Here is a 12,670-nt window from a genome sequence, read left to right on the forward strand (position 1 = left end):
TTATGTCCACCTCAGGTAACATTAAGTGTGGGAAGTTGTTGCAGAGTACATGCAACTACACACGTGGGTTTCTTGCCAAGGCTTATTTATTTAGCCTTAACAGATATACAACACACAAAACAAAAATAGCTTTTCTTCAGCAAAAACAAAACGAAACAGTTTCTCTTTAGCAGACGGTGTGTAACTCAGACAGCAATCCCTTTTCTAAGCAGGAGACAATTTATAATTCAGTTACTTTGTTTATCAGACCTTGTATCAGGAAATCTCTTTAGCAGCAGCTTACTCCTCTCTCATCAACAACCAAGATCCATGTGTCTATAGCTTGGGTTTTAACACACCTTGATTAGGCAGCTGGGATCCAACTAATTGTCCTGAGGTTCCCAGCTGAAGTTAACCTAGTCAGTGCTGCACTGCAGACTAGACATAGGTTTTCCAGGCATATAACTGGTGGCTTTTATTTACCCTGTCACAGAAGTAATCAATGGTTTCCTGTATCCCATTATCCGATGCAGGTGTTTCCTGTATCCCATTATCCGATGCAGGTATTTCCTATATCCCATTATCCGACACAGGTGTTTCCTGTATCCCATTATCCGATACAGGTGTTTCCTGTGTCCCATTATCCGACACAGGTGTTTCCTGTATCCCATTATCCGACACAGGTGTTTCCTGTATCCCATTATCCGACACAGGTGTTTCCTGTATCCCATTATCCGACACAGGTGTTTCCTGTATCCCATTATCCGACACAGGTGTTTCCTGTATCCCATTATCCGATACAGTTGTTTTTTAAACACTGGAGTTTAGATTTTCTGATTTAACAGCATCTTCAAAATCTCTGATTGCAGACTCTGTGTTAGTCACAGGTAACACATTCCCCTCCTGTCTTCCTGTGCTATGTTCACTCTCCCCTGGCTTATCTCTCTTAATTGTTTGCAAAACTTCCAAAAGGTGCAAAAGTTGTCTTCTCTCTTGGATCTGTTTTCATTGTAAGGTCTGTATCATACAAGAGGTTGTGAGAGGCGGTGCAGCTGCCTTGGAGGAAATATATGAACCAGAACTGCAAAATCTTCTAGGTACAAAAATGTATTTTTGGCACATTTAAAAACAGTAAGAGTACACTCTTAAGCGTTTCGCGTGAACACCCATATTCATATCAGCCACATCAATATGGGGATTTTTAATATTGCATTTGTGTTTTTAACGTCAATATAGACATAATAAAATTTTATTGATTTTTGATTTCTACGGTGATTCTGACAGCACTTACCTGCTGACGCAGTAATTTTGCAGGACAAATCCTATATGTCCACAAATATACTACATATGATTAGAGTGCTGTGTATAAAGGGTTGCCTTTCTGATCAAAATTCTCTTTTTTGATCAACACTGTTAATATGTTTTTAAATGTGCCAACAATACATTTTTGTACCTAGAAGATTTTGCAGTTCTGGTTCATATATTTCCTCCAAGGCAGCTGCACCGCCTCTCACAACCTCTTGTACGCTGTATCCATTCGGTAGGAGCACGCCGACAGCGCCCGGATCTCCACATGGTCATGAGTGAGTAACTTTCTTACAACATGCTACTTATCTGCGTTTGACTTCAACTGCAATCAAGTTTCAAGTTTTCCACATACTGTACACCCATATAAGACATACCTTACTAACAAGACTATTGGGTGTTTGCAAATAGTGGTTCATAAGAGACTTATGCAGTGGTTCACATGCTTATCACAGACATTGTGGAACATGGATTTCTGGGCTAATTAAGCTGTTTGGTTTGGAAGGAAACGAAGCCTAGTGCTATACATTGCATATTCATTACATGGACATTTTCCTGGTTAGCATCGCTAGGGGTGTATTCCTCTAACCTTTTGCTAAGGTCTGTATCAGAACACTTTTCCTGCACACCCCCAGTCTCCTCGTGTACTCATTTTATTTTCCCCCCTATCCACCTTTTTCTTTGTGCAGCTTCTGCTATTTTTTTGTCTTCCGCCGATGTAGTGTTTTTATCCCCGCGCCCTTCCTCCCGGCTTCTGGTCTGCCTTATGGAACTGGGTTTTTTCTTCCTTGCACTAAGCTCTCTCAGCTTTTTCTTTAAAGGAGCCCTTGGCCGCCCGGTTATTCCAGCTGTGGGGTCCCCTGGTTCCATGAATGGCAAACCCGGGAAGATGCTGCTGGTTACTTCCTGTTTGTCTAAATGCCCACGTCACGCGGGCCAATACGAAACCACAGTTGATGACGTTGCGGCTTCCCTTTTGGTCCGTGTAACGGGGGAGATTTAAACGCCATTTTGTTTCCCCTGGAGGGGATGCTACTGGTGGCACCTTCCCCCTGTAACTATCAAAGGAACCAGTGGGTCCGATATTAACGCGGTTCTGTTCCAGAGACCCCCTGCTTCTCACAAGGAGAAAAAAAACAGGGGGAGGAAAGAAAAAGCGAGCAGGAGGAAACGCTCCTTGAAGTATCTGTCATTATTAAAGATGGTTTCCTTTTTAGATGTATCCTTCTCCTTTCCAATCTTGCATTGCAGCCTTGTGATCTTTATTTCCATGCTGAGCACATTTATGTATTCGGATTTGCTGCTTTCTACAATTATTCTGATTTATCCGTAACATTCTTTTCTCTCAAATTTCAGCGTCCATAATATTTGAGCTACGGCGACATCCACTCACTTTCCTATGAGTTTCAGCCCTGCTACCTGCACTTCCTCCTGGGTCAGAGGCTGGGCCCCTAGTGGGAGCGGAGCAGAGCACGTCCTCTCTCTGTGAGGGTGACCTCCTGGCTCCAGATTATCAGGGACAGGCTCAGACAGTCCTGGTTTATATTGAATGTAGGGTGACCTCCTGACCCCAGATTATAAGGGACACAGTTAGAAAGTCCTGGGTTTATATCAAATGTAGGGTGACCTTCTAACTGCAGATTATCTGGAATGGAGTCAGGGGAGCGTCAATACCTGAAAAATATACAAACTACCATAGTGTATACTGTTTGGCAATATAAATGTGGTAATGCTCCAAGGAGCAAAAGGCTATTGGATAAGGAACATGTCCATAAACAACAGAAGGGAGAAATAAATTCCCGAAGAGAGACAACAGAGCCAAAGATTAAAAAACCATATAAATTTATCCGGAATGGTTAAAATCAAGGCTTACAAGATACCGGAGTAAAACGGGCGTTGTTAAAGGTAAAGATGATACACCGAGTCGCGACCTCGTGAACCTCCAGCGCGTCCGCCTTCTCCACCGGTACTCGTCCTGTGCTGCAAGCTGGATGCCGATACGTCACTTCCGGGTTTCACGGATGTGGTTGGCGTCACCGGAGCTGCAAGCTAGATGCCGATACGTCACTGCCGAATTACACGGGTACAGTTGGCACCACCGGAACATCAGCTGGATATTGTCTCCCTCAGGGTGTTGTATTGAGGGTTACGCTTGATTTTAACCATTCCGGATAAATTTATATGGTTTTTTAATCTTTGGCTCTGTTGTCTCTCTTCGGGAATTTATTTCTCCCTTCTGTTGTTTATGGACATGTTCCTTATCCAATAGCCTTTTGCTCCTTGGAGCATTACCACATTTATATTGCCAAACAGTATACACTATGGTAGTTTGTATATTTTTCAGGTATTGACGCTCCCCTGACTCCATTCCACTATCTCGTTTGAGGACCTTGAAACAGTCCCAGAAGGGTTTGAGTGTCTTTACTTTTATTTTTTTGCACGGTGAAGTTTATAATTTATATTTGTTTATCACTGTTATTTGCACTGAAGTATAGTGTTAGAGCGCCATCTAATATATTGTGTATGCAGATTATCTGGGACAGGCGCTGGCAGTTCTGTTTTTATGCATTGTATGATGGCCTCCTGACCCCAGATTATAGGAACAGGCCTATGTTATACATGGTGAACCCCCGGATTCCAGATAATCGTGGTGCCAGTTTGTAATGACTCATCTTTTGACGTTAAACCTCAGACGGTTTTAAAGTCAAAGTGAGAGACAGATATGGGGTGAGGATGAAGGGCAAAGGTTCACGAGACAGAGTTTACAAAGATGGGCATCCCAGGTCTGCAGAGCATTGCATCATCTGCTTATGACAGACGGCATGTGAGATCTGCAGAGCATTGTATGCTTATCGCAGTCTGGCAACTGTGGTCTGCAGAGCATTGCACCATCTGCTCATCACCAACAGGCAGTTGCAGAACATTGCACTCTCTGCTTATCACAGATGGGATGGGCACCGAAGGATGTGGGTGAGACATAAAACTCATAATGAGTCACTCCAAGATAAACACCAAGGAATTATACATATATATATATAAACACACACACACACACACACAAGCATATACAGGGAGAGAGAGAGCACAGTATACATGTGCACACATGTATATACAGGAACACACACATTGGAAGAGACAGAATAGGATTCTATCTAACATACACACACACACACACATATATACAGTGTATATATATATATATATATATATATATATATGTGTGTGTGTGTATATATATATAAATATATATATATATATATATCATCGATAAAGGGCACCACTTAAAGATAATGGATCCCAATAAAATACTGTTAATTGTATGAAATATCTCTCTACAAGTGTGTGTGTGTGTGTGTGTGTGTGTGTGTGTGTGTATATGTGTATGTATGAACACCCCTGTGGAGGGTTTTTGTCACTTTTTTTACCCCCAATATCTTAACCTAAGTGTGGTAAAACCTATCCCTGCTTCATTTTTGCATAGCCAGTATGACCAACCCCACACTGAGGAGACCCATTAAGGTCGAAACAGCTGTCTGTGGGTGGGTTTACTGGCTATGCATCTTAACCCTGGCTGTGCTCAAAGCTGTGACCATGCAGCATGCTTAAGCCTTTAGGGAACCATGTTTATGGTTTTGAAGCAAAAGGTGTCACTGTGTGCTCATTTGCATGTCATTTCCCAGAATCCTTTGCTGCAGTGGAAGTGCTGTGTGCTGGGTAATAATGGTGAAAGGCGGGGTTGCAGACCTGTCTAAGACATGCAAATGAGTATACAGTAATATTTCCATTTGCTATGTGCGTAACAGTGGAGGGTTTTTGTCACTTTTTCTTACCCACCATAACTTAACTAAGTGTATAGCAGTGGCCTAAACAGAGATCGAAATTTTATGAGTCATTACTGACACTAGCGAACTCTCTTCCCATGAGCGCTAAAGGCCATGTATGTACATACTGTGCTATATGTATGCACACACAGCTGTCTCTCACACATACTAATACTCCTTATTTTTCCATCCCTATACACCAATAGGGACCACATAGTATCCACACACACTTTTAGTTGTGCTACAAACTCTCACATTTCCACACCCACCCACACCATTTATATCCCTTCTCACTCCACACACACCTTGTGTAGAGCACTGTTTATACTGTGGGCTCTCCATTCATTTTTATTCACACTGATACACATACACACTCTTTCTTCACTTGCTTTCAGTTACCCTTTGACACCTCCAGCCATAAATCTCATCCACACCGGGGGAAGGACCAGCACAGATAACATTCCAAGAGACACTGTTTTTAAGTAATCCTTGCTTCATTCATTGTAACATCGCCGGAAGAAGAGATCAGTGTATCTCGAAAGCTCGCACAAATAAAAGCATTTCGTTAGCCACAGAACGGTATCATCTATTTATTTTTTTATTATATATATATATATATATTTTTTTTTTTGAGAGAGAGAGCAGACCCCGCATCCACAAGATAAATAAATGTTACTAAATACCGACTTGTAAATCAATATGCAATGATAAGTAGGTGGTGCTATATGGGCCAATGAATATAGTGGGAGGAGGAAAAGCCCCAAACAAAAGCACTCTAGTATACCTATTCAAAGTACAAAATTCACAATATCTTTATTAAACAACTGTCACAGAACAAGGATAAAAGAAAGCAGAGAAATATTAAAACAAGGCATGGATCCCTTGTACGTACAGAACTTAGCATGTATCCTCCAACAATAAATTCCAATTAGGAAAAAAGATCATGTGAAATCTGACGGACAATGCACTTTAGTGTACCTGATAAGGCGAGTAGTTAATACAGACAAGAAGCCAAAGCAGAAGTGGCTATGGCCAAAAGGTCAAATCACATAGAGTCAAAGCATAGTAATCCCAACTAAATCTCTGGGAAAGTCTCGAGTGACACAGTGCAAGGTTATATGATAGGGCCAAAGGATATACAGCCTAAAAAGACACACCTCATAACTATAAATTCTAATTGTCATACTTCACCAAATGTCAGACACACAGCAAAATCATGGAGGAAGCATGGAGCAAAAGCTCAGAACATGTATACGTGTCCCTAGAGGGGGACAAACCAGGGGGTCCTGCCTACTGCACCCGCTCCTACGCGTTTCGGCCAAGAGCCTTCTACTGGGAGTGGTGAGGTAGGCAGGGTAACAAGCACGCTTAAAAAAGAAGTATAATTAGGCCCGTGAGTAGAATCACCTTTGTTTACCCTTGTTTACCATCTGTGTACTATATATTTGGCTGATCCTAATCAGGTGATTATACTCACGGGCCTAATTATACTTCCTTTTTAAACGTGCTTGTTACCCTGCCTACCTCACCGCTATATATATATAGACACATCCCTGAGGAAGGTCACTTTCTGCTGACCGAAACGTTGGATGCAGTGCCATGTACTTCTTATGTGAATACAGTTTTTTTGTACTTACCTGGCTGTGTGCTGTCTCTGTTTCCCGGACCAACATCTGGTAAATATTCATTTCATGTGTGCATATGGGATAAGCATCAGTGGATCAGTAGTTTACAGTGTGCCAACTGCCCTTGTTTTTTGTATACAGGCATACCCCGCATTAACGTACGCAATGGGACCGGAGCATGTATGTAAAGCGAAAATGTACTTAAAGTGAAGCACTACCTTTTTTCCACTTATCGATGCATGTACTGTACTGCAATCGTCATATACGTGCATAACTGATGTAAATAACGCATTTGTAACAGGCTCTATAGTCTCCCCGCTTGCGCACATCTTCGGTACAGGTAGGGAGCCGGTATTGCTGTTCAGGACGTGATGACAGGCGCATGCGTGAGCTGCCGTTTGCCTATTGGGCGATATGTACTTACTCGCGAGTGTACTTAAAGTGAGTGTCCTTAAAGCGGGGTATGCCTGTATATAGATATAGATATGGTCATTTTGAGATTCCTATGGAGGTCCATTTTCTTACTTGGTTTGGTGAGTTCTCCAATTTTTTGCTGGAGGTCTTCCAGAATGTGAGGCAAAAATAACAATATTATTGCTTATCTTCATGTAAGTTAATGGTTTATGTGGCATTCTCGTAATGTGCTTTATAATATCAATGGATGCTACTTCAACCCTTTGTCTTCTTAATGCATTTAGAACCACTGAGGAGTTGTCAGAATCAAATGCTTTTTCGTAATCTACGAATCCTGAGCTGAATGGTAAATTGTATGAATTACTTTGGGAAATCACTTCTTCTATGACTTAGATGTGGTCAATTGTGTTGTATCCAGTGCGAAATCCTGCGTGTTTTCCAAACTGGGCAAAGTCCCGGGCCTGTTGCAGCCGATTAGTGAGTGTCTTCATACAATTCTGGTAAGTGATTGGACGTAGACTGATTGGTCTGTATTTCAAGGTTGTCTTTGTGTCCTTTCTTGTGAATGAAGATAACTACGGCATTACTCCATTGTTCTGGAATTTTCCTGTTCTTCATGCAGCATTGTAAAGAGTTTCACAAGGATTTTCTCCACTTCTTCCCAAGCGTCTTTCAAGGTTTCAGTTGTAATTCTATCATCCCGGGAACCTACCTATTCTTCATGGATTTTGTTGCTTTTGACACTTCTTCTGGACGGACACATGGTACATCATTTGGGGGTTTCTTCTCACTCGTCCTGTGGATTATGCCCTGTGTTATCTCTGTTCTTGTACAATTTCATGTACAAGTTCTCATCACTCTCTATTATAAGTGCACTGTCTTTTATTGTTGATTCATTGTCTTGTTTAAGTGCAATTATTTGCTTCTTCCCAATCATAAATCGTTGCTTCGTCTTTTTTTAAGCTTTAATTATCTTCAATAGTCTTCTTCACCATATCACAGTTACATTTTCTTCTATCTTCAGTTACAGGCAATCCTCGGTTATCCGACACAATGCGTTACTCAAAATGGCGTTGGATAGCGAAACATCTTAAAGCGAAACACGTTTTCCCATAGGAACACTGTTTAAATGAAGGTTCCATTCCTGAAGGCATTTTTTACACTAAAATACACCAAATATTTTATGCAGGCAATAAGATATGCAGCACACACATAAATTATATAGTGTAAATACTGTACTATATATATATATATATATAATATAACATAATATATAATATAATAATAATATAATATGTTATTATATTATATATTATATTATTATTATATTATATATAATAATATATATATTATATTATATACAAATAAATATTATATATAATATATATTATATACACATAAATAACTTTGCAAAGCGTCGTAAGAGCGTTGGATAAGCCGTTTTGGCGTTGTAAAAATGAACATAGGTCTGCATTGCATAGCGTTGGATAAGCCATGCGTTGTAAAACGAGGACTGTCTTGCACGGCTCTGCATATTCAATTCTTGTTCTTACGTCTTGGGATTGCTTCATTTCTTGTCGTCTCCTGAGTAATTGTTTGGTCTCATCTGATATTTTCTTGTCCTGTTTTTTGTTCGTGATTCCTCCAGCTACTACAATTGTCATAAGTTCGTCATAATTGTTTGGTAAAGTGTCTCCATGCATTTTGAGCAAGCTGAAGTGACTTTTTAGTTCTAGTTGAAATTCTCTGCCGTTGTTCTTGAGGTTACTGACGATGTTTTTCTCTGCTTTGTAATCAGTTTTCTTCTTGCCAACTTTGCATTCAGATAATTTGCAGTGAACCACCCAGTGATCACTCCCAGGGCCGTCACTGGGGGGGAAGAGCCGAGACAAGCGCCCTAGGCCCTGTGGTTGCCGGGCACCCGGCCGGCACTGGAAGTTGGGCCCGGCCAGAGGTAAGGCCCAACTTCTGTGTTCAGTTGCCGGGCCTCTGCTTGCCGTCGCTGGGCCCCGGCTCTCTCCAGCTGCTGCCTGTTTCTTCCCACACCGGGCCTCTCTCTCCCTCCAGTCAGCTTTGGAAGCTGGGGACGCCCGGAAGTGGGGCCCAGCTTCCAGCGCACACTGGCGGAAGAGAGAGGCCCAGCGTGGGAAGAGCGGAATGGAGCGTTTGTCCGCCGCTGAACAACTTACCGCCAGGACACCTAGCCACTTGACATGTCGCCACTCCGATTCCCGCTGCTGCTGAGATCCCTGCTCAGATGTCCTGTGCGGCCGCCACTCAGGGTTGCCACGTTCTACTGAAGGCCAACCCGGGGAAAATGTAAAAAATTCCCTTACTTGGTGCGGCATGGTACTCCCGGCATCCTGCTGCAACTCCCCCTCCAGCTGCAGTGAACATGGCTGCACCATTTTGGTTTTTCAGACAAAAGGTGACACATTGTGTGCTCATTTGCATGTCATTTCCCAGAATCCCTTGCTGCTGTGGAAGCACTGTATGCTGGGGATAATGGTGAAAGGCAGGGTTGCAGACCTGCCTAAGACATGTGAATGTGCTCACAAGTGATCTTTTTATTTGCTATATGCAATACGGAGGAGGTTTAAGTTTCCTTTTTCACCCACCATAACTTAAAACACACACACACACATATAAATAAATATATATATATATAAATAAATAAATCAAAACGGAACTAGCCGTGTTAGTCCAGTTGCGATATACATGAGTTCTTCTGTATTAGGGAATAACTTTTTTATTTGGAATAACAATTTATGTCATAGGACAAGCTTTCAAGAGTTCTCTCTTCCTCAGGTCGGCAATACTGGTTTACAAAGGAATCTATGGCTTCAACAGAGGTTTGGAAAGCAGAAAAACACAGATTTAGATAAGGACGGGTGACAAAGGGATGTTTGAAGAAATTGGAAGGGTAATAAAACGGTGACAAGTAATATCATGGAGGGGGAGGGGATGCTGGGGGTGGGAGGGGGGGAAGTTATGGATAAGAACATTGGCAGAGAGGCAGGCAGGTTAATTACAAACAATTGTAAGGCCTCGGTCCCGCTGCGCTCGTTGACGCGGGCGGCCATGTCGCGAGTTCCCCACCAGCAGGGGAATCCTCGCGAGCCGGTCCCGGTCCCCCCTGGCGGCACAGCTGAATACACGCTGTGGCACGTCAGCCGCTAGGAGACACAAGAGAATGGTGTTTCCTAGCGTTGACGCGTCACGTGGTGTGGCTGTGAGCCAATGGGGAGGCTTCGGTAGGAGGAGAGGCTTCGGGGAGCGGGGAGGAGTGTGGAGTGACAGCAGGTGAGTGCCTGTCTGTGTGTGTGTCTGAGTGCGTGCCTGTCTGTGTGTGCCTGAGTGCGTGAGTGCCTGCCTCTGTCTGTGTGTGTGTGTGTATGAGTGCGTGAGTGCCTGCCTGTGTGTGCGTGCGTGTGTGTGTATGAGTGCGTGAGTGCCTGCCTGCCTGTGTGTGTGTGTGTGTGTGTATGTATGAGTGCCTGCGTGTGTGTGTTTAAACTTACCCTCAGCAGCTCCAGCTCCAGCCCGAGTCCGTGAAGGGAGGGGGGGGGGGAGAGTAGCGGGTCCCTCCGCTCAAGCCACGCCCCCCCCTCCCTGTCAAGCCTCCCACTCCCGCCCACCTCCCGCTCCGGCTCCCGCTCCCTACAGACCGCATATCGGGGTCTGTGTATGTCAGCGCACCGCCTGTCTGCAGTGCGGGTGCGCTGACTCTGGGAGCGGGGCCTTAGCCTAATAGTGTGTGAGAAACCCCATATATATACACATTAAGTCCTCTTGTTTTGGTGTTAAAGAGTCTTATCATTCTGAGTTCAAATGTTTTCTGTTCTTGGGAGCGTTTAAACATTCCATTTAGGATTTAGATTTTTAAATCATTTATGGAATGATCTAGTAGTGAGAAATGATGTCCCACAGGTGAGCAGTATCTTCCTTCTTCGTGGTGGAGTATAGAGTGTCTGTGCATATTCATTCTGCCCTGAAGTTTTTGTCTGGTTTCCCCAATGTAGCATCCTTGGTCACATTTGTTGCATTGAATCATATACACCACATTCCTGGATGTGCAGCAGTATGATCCTTTAACATTGAGTGTTCCATGGTTGCGACTGGCTGTGGGATCCTTGTATATATGTTTGCAGAGTTTGCAATGTTTGTGGTTTATATGATTTCTTAAAACAGAGCTCCTCATACTTCCTCCCAAACCTGGCCCTACTACCTCCTTCCACATTACTGTTGGAACTACGATCATTCACCCAGTAGTCCAAGCACGCTGCCTAGGGGTCACACTCGACTCCTCTCTCACATTCTCCCCTCACATTCAAAACATTTCTAAAACTTGTCGCTTTTTCCTCCGCAATATAACAAAGATACGCCCTTTCCTCTGTTTCTCGACTGCTAAAACTCTGACTCAGGCCCTCATTCTCTCCCGTCTTGATTACTGTAACCTCCTGCTGTCCGGCCTTCCTGCCTCTCACCTGTCTCCCCTACAATCTATCCTAAATGCTGCTGCCAGAATCACTCTACTCTTTCCTAGATCTGTCTCAGCGTCTCCCCTCCTGAAATCCCTCTCCTGGCTTCCGATCAAATCCTGCATCTCACACTCCATTCTTCTCCTCACTTTTAAAGCTTTACACTCTTCTGCCCCTCCTTACATCTCAACCCTAATTTCTCGCTATGCACCATCCCGACTCTTGCGTTCTGCTCAAGGATGTCTTCTTTCTACCCCCTTTGTATCTAAAGCCCTCTCCCGCCTTAAACCTTTTTCACTGACTGCCCCACACCTCTGGAATGCCCTTCCCCTCAGTACCCGACTAGCACCCTCTCTATCCACCTTTAAGACCCACCTTAAGACACACTTTCTTAAAGAAGCATATGAATAGCACTGTGGATATTCTGAACATATGATACATATAGCTTGGCCCCCTGCAGACGCACTTACCAGAACTCCCTCCTACTGTCTCTGTACGTTCTCCCTACCTACCAATTAGACTGTAAGCTCCTCGGGGCAGGGACTCCTCTTCCTTAATGTTACTTTTATGTCTAAAGCACTTATTCCCATGATCTGTTATTTATATTATGTTATTTATTTGATTACCATGTGTATTACTACTGTGAAGCGCTATGTACATTAATGGCGCTATATAAATAAAGACATACAATACGATACAATAATCTGGATAGGGTACTGCTGTCACAGTATTTAGTGTATTCTGGATCCCGGGTCATGTCTAGGGTATGAATGAACCCAGCTAGCTTCAACTCAGCCCTCTTTCCAAAGCACAACAAGTCCTGTACTGTATATTTGCTTCACTTTATTTAGGAAGACAGCAATAAAAACAGGCTCTTGTAGTAAGATGTTTGTGTTGGAAAGGTGTATATCTGTGGATGCCTTGAAATTAAGGGCAGGTGAAAAGAATTGGCCTTGCCATAGGGGTGTAACATAAATTTACTCACTCTGCCAATGTCAGGCAGTAAAGACAGTGGGTACTGCTTGTGACACAGGGATAGGGGTCA

The sequence above is a fragment of the Ascaphus truei genome, chromosome 9 (assembly GCF_040206685.1).
Source record: "Ascaphus truei isolate aAscTru1 chromosome 9, aAscTru1.hap1, whole genome shotgun sequence".
Classification (NCBI taxonomy): Eukaryota; Metazoa; Chordata; class Amphibia; order Anura; family Ascaphidae; genus Ascaphus; species Ascaphus truei.